The following is a 12,416-nucleotide window of genomic DNA, read 5'->3' on the forward strand; positions in this document are numbered from 1 at the left end:
ATCATTGATTTAGTGGCATGACTGCTGTCATTGTTTCTCTTACCTGCTGTTCCTGTTTCTTGGGTAGTCTTTATTTCTCCTTATCTGTGCTCTCAAATGTTCTGTGATCATGGAGGGAATGTAGTGGCATTCAGGAATGCTATTCAGCCAAGTGAAGCCAACTTAGAGTGAGGGCAAAACTACCTGGACAGGGATGATCCTAGCCAGTAAAGGGTTAGTGAGAAACACAAAACTTTTTTCAGAGTGAAAATAATGTTTTCTTAATAGTTAAATATTTCCAGTACATTCTTTAGCAAACCCAGAAAAATTGTCAAAAGGGAGTGCAGGTGTTTTTCCATGCTGACTAAAATTTTCTTCTGAATGCCTCTTCATTTTAGTTCAGCTGTGTATAGAACAGTCTGGTCATATAAACAAATCTGGGACTTGTCATTTTGGAGCAACTAGTCATATAAACAAGTCTTCACATGGTTCTTCACATGTTTAGAAGGCAATACTATCTAGTCCAACAAAGTATCAGCCTTTTGTTACTTGGAGTTGGATGTAACACAGTGCTTTGCTAGGGGAAAAAAATCTCCCAATTAAACTAATAAAACAAAGTGAAATAGCTTGAATATTATCACACAGTTATGCTCCACTAGATACCTAGAAAAGCAATTAAAGGGACGCCATCAATGAGAGGACCCATTGGTATGAAAATGAAACCCGATATTACCATTGTTTACCTTAAGCGTCTCTGAACTGAAATTACTTTTTGTTGCTTCTGTATTCAAACACAATGACAAGAGCAATTTAATCTAATTTATGCCTTTTCAGAGCTTCCCAAAGGGAATGTTCATGTTCCCAATCAGTCTTAGATTTATTCATCCATAATAATGAATAGTACTGTGGTCAAAAATACATCAATTTTAATATGCTCTTTCATTTCCAAAGTGTGCCACTTAGAATTTTTTCCTCTAAGGCTTTCCCTCCCCCTTTCTCACCTCCATTTGTGACTTTATTGAAAGTCTTCCTGAAGAAACAATGTGTGTTTTCATGAAACCATCTTTTAGTCCTGAAGTGCTTATATTCTATAAAAGGTAGCTGATGTAATCAGCACACTCAATGGAATTAGAGGTGGCATTGCAACTGAATTTTGCCTAAATGAAATACAGGGTTCCATCAAGATGCAATTATTTCCCAAAATATGAAGGAACACTACCTATATCTGCACTACTTCTTAGGATTTAGGCTGGCTGCCTTTGCACCTTTTCTTTTGATGGAGCTGTTGTAGTGATAGAAACTAGAGACCAGTACAGCCATATCAATGAGGAATAACATTCATGTGGTGTTGTTTCTTAGCTTATTGTATTTGCCTCATAGGAAGCACAGCAGATAGAGCTTTGGATAAAGATGTTGGCCCACAGGAATTTCTCTGTGTTTTAGATGACCATTTACACTTCATATCACACAATCACATATTCCCTGGGATTGATTCCTTGCAAGTGGTTTGCAAGGAAAAGTAGCCTCAGTGTATTGCTTGCTGGGACTTGTTCCATTGTCACTTTAGAAACTGTAGAATTGGTTTATACATAGCATAGGCAACTGGTAGCCTTGGTAGCCTCAATGGCACGGAGTGCCTTCTACCAACTTCGGTTGGTGGCCCAACTACATCCCTATCTGGACATGGATAACCTGGCTTCAGTTGTCCATGCTCTGGTAACCTCCAGATTAGATTACTGCAATGCACTCTATGTGGGGCTGCCTTTGAAGATGGTTCAGAAACTGCAGCTTGTGCAAAATGCAGCAGTCAGATTGGTAACAGGGACCAGACGGTCTGAACATATAAAACCGATTCTGGCCCGCTTGCATTGGCTGTCTGTATGTTTCCAAGCTCGATTCAAGGTGCTGGTTTTAACCTATAAAGCCTTACACGGCTTGGGACCACAATACCTGATGGAATGCCTCTCCCGATATGAACGCACCCGTACACTATGTACAAGATCAAAGGCCCTCCTCTGGGTGCCTCCTCCGAGGGAAGCTGGGAGTGTGGCAACAAGGGAGATGGTCTTCTCAGTGGTTGCCCCCAAATTGTGGAATGATTCTCCTGACGAGGTGCACCTGGCACCAACACTGTTATCTTCTTGGCGGCAGGTCAAGACTTTCCTCTTCTCCCAGGCATTTTAGCATGTGTTTTAAATTGTTTTAAATTTTTAAATTGTGTTTTAAATTGTTTTTAAAAGATGTGTTTTTAAATTTGTATATTTGTTTTAATGTTTTTAGTTACTGGAAACCGCCCAGAGAGCTTTGGCTATGGGGCGGTATATAAGTACAATCAATCAATCAATCAATCAATAAACTGTAGAACTTGAAATATATAGCTCTGATGGAAAATTCTATGGGCCACATGAACATCAGTTATACTAATGAACATTTATAATAGTTCCATTAATTAGTACTAGACTGAATGTCTAAGTGATTCATGAGTCTTGCCTTATTGATTCATCTTCTTTTGCTATCTGGTACTTGAGCCACATCTTGTCATCAGGTGTGAATTGGATCATTCATTCAATCTGATACAGAGATGCAGCAGGGTTACCTGCCCCCACAGGATATATTTTGCATGCTTCCTTTCATTCAGGAGACATGGTCAGAACTGCCAAGGGGCATCTTCCTCTGCAGGAGGGCAATTCTTACTAATTGCTATGAATGAAGCTGCAGTTTTGACAAAGGAATGGCCATCAATAAGAGCCAATGCCTAGGAATAGTTGGAGATTTCTTTGGAATGTTTGGAATGGAGAGAATCATCAGTTTGGGAAAGGTGACAAATATGCCATACGTTTCCAGTGATCTCTCTTCCAAAAGGAAGCCAAGCCCTAGTAAGCACTGCCCTTGGAATTTCTCTCTGCTCAGGGAAGTGGGCACACACAACATTATTTTAAAGGTAACCCACTGGGAATGGAAGAGTGAAGTGTGCATCCAGTTTTAACTCAGAAAAAGTGTATCACAGTAATTGCAGGTGTTTATTTCACTTTTATATAGACATGTCTATAACAAGAATTTTCTGGACAGCTTGCAAGGTAAGAAAGTAACCCAAATTGGTTTTGTCTACTTTGTTGTGTGGGTCCAATTATTGCTTTATTTAGAAATCCGAAGTTTAGTGAGGTTTGCATGGGTTGCCAACTTTTTTGAGCCATGGGCACCGTTGGAATTCTGAAAGAGTGCCATGGGTACTACTCTCTATGTTTACTTCTATCGCCTCCCCCATGTCATGTCCCCCCCAACAGACAGAAATTTAGAAAGCTCTCTCTGTCTCTGCTTTTCTGTGAGGTCAGAAGTCAAATGTAATAGAAGAAAATTGGATTCTCTTGAATTTGTAGGATTTCACATGGAGTCCCCCAAAATCCACCATAAAATTAAAGCTTACACTTGTAAACTGGGGGATGAATGTTAAACAGACTAGTTTAGTAGTTCCTCTTAATTTCTTCAGTATCAATTTCTGTTCTCATGTGAGGGGAAAATTTGTTACTGTGTTACCCCCCATTGCCCCCCTTTAGTTAAATAGCTAAATAGTACTGCTCTTCTAGAACAAATGTAAGAGAAAATGGTTTTAAAATCTTGCATGAAGTTACTTGCAACTTTTTGTAACATCTGGTTTGGTCCTAAGGATATGCGCTAATGGAAGCCTTTTACCTGGCTTCAGTAGAGAGGACAGTTTTGAATGTTATGTCTCAGACAATAGGAATTGTGAATGACTTGTGTATCCTGTCTTCCCTTATTTGTAGAATCACAAGTATAACTGACACAACCTCCTCCCACCCTCCCTAAAAGCCCACACAACTCACAATGCCGGGAGTGGCACATATTCCGCTTCAGGTGGCAAGCAAGCGCAGCATACATTCCTTTTTATCCTGCAAGAAGCAATGCCCAAAGGCTTTCTTAACATGAATTCTCAGCTTTCTTGGGTACTAAAACTGAAACTGCATTTTCTGGAGTGTCTTTTTTTAAAAAAAAAGAATGAAAGTATTACTAAAAAAGGGTGACAACAACACACATCAATTTGCCTGTTGGTAGCCCTCTTGCAATGGAGATCCCTGGCTAGGTGTGATTGGGGTTTCCTGCTGCTTGTTAATTCTCATAGAGTTCTAGCTTGGGAAAGGTATACTTTCAGCCATGCAGCCTTTCCCAACCAGTGTGCCTCCAGATGTTGTTGGACCACAACTCCCATCAGCCTCAGCCAGCATTGCCAATGGTCAGGAAAGATGGGAATTGTGGTCCAACAACATCTGGAGGCACATTGGTTGGGAAAGGCTGGATTAGAGGTACAAACTAAGCAGAGTGTTGAAATGCTGCTGTTGGAGCTCCTGACATACCTCACAGATTATTTGTGAGGGTGAGCACAAGCAAGTTTGTGTTATGTAAATGATAAATAGTGCCAGTGTAGAAAGGTCACTGTTTTAGATGCTGTAATAGACTTATATGCAACCAACTGCTGACTTGATTATTCTGAATTGTTTAAAGCTTTAAGAGCCTGAAATCTGGAATCAAGATAATACATAATGAAATTATGTATGAATCTTGTTGATACAGAAAGGTACATAGAGATATTTTTCTCTTCAGCCTTTGCTTTTCCCCAATATTTTTGCATTTTGTCGACTACCATAGTAAAATGAGATTGTATGGTATTTTTTCACAAGAACACAAACTCCAGCGTTCATTATTGGTATGCATTTTGCAATCAGGCCTGTCAGATAAGTGTTGACATCCATGTGGCATCTGTTTAGTCGTAAAGGCAATGCTGTTTGTATGTGTGAGAGAAACACTTTAATTTGGGGCTGTAACATAATGACATTTTGAAATATGCAGTGGCATTTCTGCTTGGTTGCTTCTCATGATTTTGTTTCCTTGACATGGAAAAGAAAAGCTTACTAACTCTGGGAAGAATTAGCATGAAATGTGTCCATCAGTCTCCATGAAGAAGCATTGTGCTGCAGAATTATATTAACTATGAAATAAAGGTGACATAATCGAACAAAAATGTGTACAATTAATGATACCTTTATAATGATTCACTAATAGGCAAAAAACCTTGCAGTTTAAGAATGTACTTATAGCCCACAGATATTTCTACCAAACTTTAAAAAGCAGGGAAACTAGGCAGCTATAGTGAATGCACCAGGGGAGCAGGAGCCTGTCCTCATCTCTGAGATATTGTACTGCCCTACAAAGTTGTCAAAATGCAAACACCATTTGGATTGGTCTTTCACAGTCCAATCCACTTGCTGTGTAGTTTGGAAGAATTTGGTAACATGTGCCTCTGAGCATATGGTGAGTGGTGGCAACACCTGCCATCTCCAAAGATGGAGAATTATATTTTTGTATGTTGGTGTTCTTCTTACTTTGCTTTTTTCCTGTGTTACTAATGTTTCTACAGAGAATCTAAACTAGAAAATTTTATTTCCCTCATTATTCATCCTAGAAATCTGTGTCAAATTTATTTTTTATTAATTTCAAAGCCTTTTTATTGGTCAATGTCATATGATGGTGGATAGCCTTTTTTGTTTCAAACTGGAGGTTATGGTCTATTTCTATTTTGGGTGCATTAACATTTGGACCTGAAACTGCAGTTTAATGTAAAATCAGACTGATTACAATATGCTGCTACTTTAGCAATGACTCTAGTTGTTGGAAAAAAGAGGATGCATGTTTTCAGCCTGCTATGTTTAAACCACTTTATTTAAGGCAAGGTGTTCACGATCAATTAAAAACATAGAGCACACCTAGAATTTTGCTAGAATATATTTCACCTCCCACTGTTTGATCTTGTGCAAATTGAGACACTCCTGAGGTCCACTGGAGACTATTTTGCAGAAGTCAGTGCCATTATTCCACAATTATGTTTGGAGTTTTTTTAGTATAAATTATGCAAAGTGTTGCTGTACTTCACATATTCATAGAAACAAAAGCAAAAGAAAATGATTTCCTATAGAAAACTTCACTAAAATTGCAAAGTAAATCAGACATATTTAAAGTGACCATCTGAACTATATCAACTGCCTTAATAATGTTGCTTCTCCTTGCTAAAACAAGATCAGCACGGGACATATCTTCTTTCTATTATTTGGGCTGATTACAGGTGTTGCCACCACTCACCATATGCTCAGAGGCACATGTTACCAAATTCTTCCAAGCTACACAGCAGGTGGATTGGACTGTGAAAGACCAACCCAAATGGTGTTTGCATTTTGACAACTTTGTAGGGCAGTCCAATATCTCAGAGAGGAGTTCAGGTCTCCTGCTCCCCTGGTGCCTTCACTATAGCTGCCCAATTTCCCTGCTTTTTAAAGTTTGGTAGAAATATCTGTTGGCTATAGGTACATCCTTAAACCGCAAGGTTTTTTGCCTATTAGTGAATTTCCCTACTTTTTAATCTGGGAGGTAAGAAATGGAATCCTGCCCAAGTTTGCTGAGAATGGATTGATCATTTGCATGCTTATTGAGTTAAGTGGGATTTACACACACACACACACACACACACACACACACACACACACACACACACACACACACACACAGCAATCATGTTTAGGATAGGTGAAACTGACCACAGGGGATGGGGAAGGGAGGAGGGGGAGGAGGGAGGGGTGAAAAAGCAGAGGGGAGGACTGGAATGGGAGCAGGCAGGAGGGGGAGGGGAGAAGGACAGATGTGGTCATTTGCATGTTTATTGAGTTCAGTGGGATTTACTCCCATGCAATCATGTTTAGGATAGGTAAAGCTGACTGGGGGGGGGAGGGACGGAGGGCTGGAGTGGGCAGGGGAGGTGGAAGAAGGAAGAGGGGAGGGGAGGAGGCAGGGAGAGGAGAGGGGAAGGAGAGAACAGGCAGGTCTGATCATTTGTATAATTATTAAGTTGAATAGGATATACTTCTATTCAATCATGATTAGGATAGGTAAAACTGACCAGGCTGGGCCTGCCAACCAAGACGTCTTCTGTATCTTTCACAGTTGGGCAGGGGGAAGGGACAATTCTATCTTGTGGTTTTTCCCATTACAATGTTGCAAGAACACCGGCACTTGGTTGACTTTCTCTTCTCCTAAACATACAGGATCAGTCTCAGGACCTGAACCTGGCAACCCTACCTCCCACCCAAATTTAAAACAAAGCTGTCCCTGGCCACATCCACACCAGGCCTCTATTACACTTTGGACAATCATTATTTATTTATCTATTTATTTAGTGTATTTATATACTGCCCCATAGCCGAAGCTCTCTGGGTGGTTTACAATAACTAAAAACATTAAAAACAAATATACAAATTTAAAAACACATATTTTAAAAACAATTTAAAAGAATTTATCATGGCTTCTCTCAAAGCCATGGCTCAAAGGCAATCATGGCTTCTCTCAAAGAATCCTGGGAAGTGTAGTTAGTGAAGGGTGCTGAGAGTTGCTAGGAGACGCCCTGTTTCTCTCACAGACCTTTAATCAGAGTGGCTGACTGTTAAACCATTCTCTCAGGGGAATAGGCGTCTCCTCTCAGCACCCTTCACAAACTACACTTCCCAGGATTCTTTGAGGGAAGCCATGACTGTCTCAAGTGAAATCAAGTCTGGTGTGGGTGTGGCCCTCTGATTAGCCAGGCCCAGCAGCTGTGAGGCTTTTAGAACACTGACAGTTGGTCCTTACTGAGCATGCCCCGCGTTATAATAGGCTTCCAGCCAAAATTTCTTAAATTAATTAAAAATCAACCAGGCATTTTTTAAACTTTTAAAGTGCAGTAGATGAAGGTCAGAGTATGGGGCAAGGTCAGTATTAGGATTACAAGGTACTCTGTGAACATGGCTGATTTTTAACGAATTTCAACAGATTATGGGAACTCTTGACAGAAAAAAGTCCAAAAGGGGCCTGGGGGTTTTTCCTCTCTTTTTAGACTTTGAACTCTCGATTCTCTCTGACTGTTTTGTGTATCACCATGAAAATTGAGAGGGTTGTTAAGCAAGCGTTTCTGAGTTCAGAACTATAAGTTTTGTAAGGTTTTGTTTTGAAATGAGCTTATGGGGAGCCTCAGAATGGCATGGGGGGATATTTTCCATTTAACATTGTGGAATGTGAAAAATCCCCGCTGACTATAGTATACAGCCACTCTCTTGGCTGTATAATAAATTCTCTTCAATTCCACATTTGCTCTTTCTAAAATTTAATTAATTTTTTACCTTGCTTTTTCTGTTGTACTTTTATTTGTATATATTGTAAATAATTTTATTTTGTGGTATATTTATTTATTTTTATTTATTTATTTAAAAAGTTTATATCCCGCTTCAGTTCCAAGGAATTCTAAGCGGCAAACAATAGCATAATAAAACAACATAGTACAGTATAACATACCAAACAAGTTATAAAACATTATAAGAAATATACAATATATCACACATTACAATTCAAAAGCTAACCGAAATAAAAAGGTCTTAACATGGCGACGGAAGCTAAACAGAGAAGGGGAAGAACGAATTTCCTGCGGAAGAGCATTCCAAAGAGTTGGTGCCCCCACTGAGAACAATTTATTCCTAATGCCCGTCTGGTGAATTTGGGAAAAGGAGGGAATATTAAGACCAGGGTCTAAAGAAGATCTTAAAGGACGGGCCAGTTCATAAAATGACAAACGATTTGATAGATAACTAGGACCTGAGCCCGATAGAGCTTTAAACGTTAAAACCAGGATTTTAGACTGAACTCGATAGGAGATTGGAAGCCAGTGTAGTTGTTTTAAAAGCGGAGTAGTGTGAGCTCGGACGTCCGCCCCAGTTAGCATCCTAACAGCTGCTCTCTGAACCAATTTCAATTGGCGGAGTATTCTAAGGGGAAGGCCTAAATAAAGTGAGTTACAATAATCTAGTTTAGACGTGACCAGGGCATGGGTAACCATGGTCAAGTCAGAAAACTCCAAAAAAGGACGCAATTCCAGAGTAGGTTTTATTTCCTGTTTGGATAAAGGGTACAAATATACCAACAATGTACATGCTGTTACCTCATATCGAGGAAATACATTAGAGGTCAGGATTTAGGTGGCCATTATTATTCCAGGACAAAATTTCTTCTCATCAGTCTTTCATCTGATCTGCCTTCCTATGCTCTTATCTGGGAATCATACATGGGAGAAGAAATTGATCAGTGGAAAAAACATTTGAGGCTCAGCATTTAAATTGGCCATATGTATTTATTTTATATACCACTTCATATTTCAACAGAAATCACTAAGGAGTTTACAAATTCTAAAGAAGATAATCAATATAAGAATTACAATACAAATTCCACATTCAAAATAAAACTGGCTGTTGTTATTTTCACATTATTAATGATTGTGCATTATAATATACAAACTAGGAATGGGGAAAACATTGTTTCTACCCAGAATTCATGAAATAGAAACATTTCTGTGAATTTATCAAACCTAATTCTGTTTCATTTGGAGAATCCTTTGCTGGTTCTATTCAGGCAAAAAAATAGGGAGGAGCTAAAGACTGATTTCCCAAGGACATTGGCTAATAAGGAAAAGAGTAATGTGGAAGCTAGCAGCTTGCTTTGTCAGGTTGCCTAAGCAACACAAGGGGAGGTTGTCCTCTGTGATTTGTGTTCAGTACAACTGATTCTGTCTGCAGACTGCAGCAAACTACTAAGTTTATCAAAGGCATGCAGGTTGACAAGCACACATGCTTTGAAATCATCATATTAACTCAGAAGTAAGTCAATTTACCTCTAAGTAAACAGAGTTCATCTTGCAGATCGTGGCCATCAGAACTATTTTTTTTTAAGTGAAAGAAGTGATTAAAATATTACTGCACAACTCCACCCTTTGGTTGATCACACATGAAGGGATGTGCTTCTTTGCATATTGCTGCAAGGGAACATTTTAATAACTTCAAACATAGAAAACATTCTATGTCCTCAAACTCCACATTTCAAATTAGTTGATTTTTCTCTTATCCACTTTTTTCACTGTCTAACTTTCACAACCATACATAGAAATCGGGAATACCATGGTCTGAATGATCCTGACTTTGGTATTCAGTGATATATCTTTGCATCTATAATATCAAACCAATAGTGATCAGAAACAAATACTGATGAAAGTTAAAGAGGAAAGCACAAAAGCAGAACTACAGCTGAACGTCAAGAAGATGTATGTAAGTTGACAATGAGGACATTGAACTTGTCAAGTATTATCAATACCTTGGTATAGTCGTTAACCAAAGTGGAGACAATAGTCAAGAAATCAGAAGAAGGCTAGGATTGGGGAGGGGAGGTATGAGAGAACTAGAAAAGGTCCTCAAATGCAAAGATGTATCACTGAACACTAAAGTCAGGAACATTCAGACCATGGTATTCCTGATCTCTATGTATGGATGTGAAAGTTGGACAGTGAAAAAAGTGAATAAGAGAAAAATCCACTCATTTGAATTGTGGTGTTGGAGGAGAGCTTTGCACATATCATGGACTGCGAGAAAGACAAATAATTGGGTGTTAGAACAAATTAAACCAGAACTGTCACTAGAAGCTAAAATGATGAAACTGAGGTTATCATACTTTGGACACATCTTAAGAAGACATGATTCACTAGAAAAAACAATAATGCTGGGAAAAACAGAAGGGAGTAGAAAAAGAGGAATTCCAAACAAGAGATGGATTGATTCCATAAAGGAAGCCACAGACCTGAACTTACAATATGTAAACATGGTGGTTTATAACAGATGCTAGTGGAGGTCGCTGATTCATAGAGTTGCCATAAGTCATAATGGACTTGAAGGCATATAACAACTGCAATTTTAAGGGATATGTTTTATCTAATTTTAATGCTACTAATCTGTTGGTGCATTTTTGTTTTTTTATTAAAAAGTTATTTTAGTTGGTTGAGTTGATTATAAGAAACTTTGTAATAAAAATAATTGTTAGAAATTCATTTTCTCCTATCCTGATTCCTTTGCTTATAGTTTAGAAATCTGATATTTTCTCGACAACTAAACATGTAAATCGGAAGAAAATGGTTTTGAAAATTTCCATGCATGATGGTTGTAAAATAGAAGGTTTGATGTATAGTCACACTATTTCCTAAAGCATTTGAAACCAAAAGAAATAATTTAAAAAAAATTCCAAGCCAGTCGGCTGGCCTTGGAGTTTATTACTCCAGATGTTGTAACCTTGAGATGGGAAGTCCAGATTCCATATATTGTTTCTAAATTTCTGTAGCACATTTGCAACCATAACCATGAAATAAAGAGGCAAAGGTGAAGATGGATGAAAACTTGGGCCATGTCTATTAAACGTATTAAACTTATCAACTTTAATAAACTTTATTAACCTTTTTAAATCAACCACCTGTCTGCACTGTGCATGTGCAGGAAAGTAGATATTTAGTCCCTCAGGTGAGACCACCCTGCCACATAAAAGAGGTGTGTGTTTGCACCTAACTTCTACCCCCCTTTCATCAGCCACATCCTAAAGGTGGGTAGGGAGGTCTTCCTGATTCACCCCCTCCTGGTGCCACTCAACTCCAAGTGGATAGCACCGGTTAGCCCCAAAGGAGATCCCTGCCCAGCTAGCAGGTCCGCATAAACCCAAGCCAATCTCGGATGTCACCTTTCACCTTAAAGGTGCCTAAGGGTGCTCGCCAATACCCTAACCTGTCAACGTCCTGTACATAGCCACCTAACGTGACCACATTAACCTATTTACAAAGAATTACAACTAATCGAATCAAAGACCAGATTAAAATGAAACAGAGTAAAAACCAAATCAGCTGAATTAGAGAGACAGTACAGAGTAGGTGAAAAGCCAGTCACTAAATAAACTGGCCAACCAGTGAAAAAACTCCTACTCAGCCCCCTATAGGCAACCAGTGAACCTGCACTGCACCGAAGGATGGAAGGAGGGAGGGAAGACACTGAGAAGCAGAAGAGACCAGAGCAGAGGGTGGAACAGGCTTTAAAGGCCCGCATCCAAGCTCCGCTCTCTAATTGATACAGCGCACATGCTAAGTGCGCTATGTGGCAAAGCCACGCCAGGCTTTATTCCTGGCATGGCTGCAAATCCTCTGCCCCCACAACTTGTGAGCCTGGGGGCTGAATGGGAATTCCCACAGAAATGTTCATAGGACTTTTCCTAGTAATCCTTACACCAACCCAGTATCCCAATATCACAGATAAAGTGCTGAGAGGAATAGTTGCTTGCTTACAACCACTTAGCTAGAGAGTTCATTGCTGAGATGAGATTAGAATCAAACTCATAGCTCATGTGCTTAACCACTATAACGTTTTGCATTTTAACATTTTACCATATTTATAGTTCATTATTCTTTTCTGTTTCAGAAAGTATTTATTTTTGCATAATCCCTGAAATAGCATTCCTGTGAAATATGATGTGATTGATTATGGCATAATGTATTG

General features: G+C 39.1%; 1 protein-coding gene across 12 annotated transcripts in view; it reads left to right on the plus strand.

Annotated features, from left to right (window-relative positions):
• Positions 1–12,416, plus strand: part of SPOCK1 (SPARC (osteonectin), cwcv and kazal like domains proteoglycan 1) — an 872,143-nt gene that overhangs the window by 335,533 nt on the left and 524,194 nt on the right. Inside the window, exon 3 of one of the 12 annotated variants that reach the window (XM_061617202.1) lies at positions 3,019–3,056. The exons of the other annotated variants lie outside the window; for them this stretch is intronic. The gene's annotated coding sequence lies outside the window, so the exon portion shown is untranslated. The remainder of the gene's footprint in view (positions 1–3,018; positions 3,057–12,416) is intronic. 12 annotated transcript variants of the gene reach the window in all.

The sequence above is a fragment of the Rhineura floridana genome, chromosome 3, assembly GCF_030035675.1.
Source record: "Rhineura floridana isolate rRhiFlo1 chromosome 3, rRhiFlo1.hap2, whole genome shotgun sequence".
Taxonomy (NCBI): domain Eukaryota; kingdom Metazoa; phylum Chordata; class Lepidosauria; order Squamata; family Rhineuridae; genus Rhineura; species Rhineura floridana.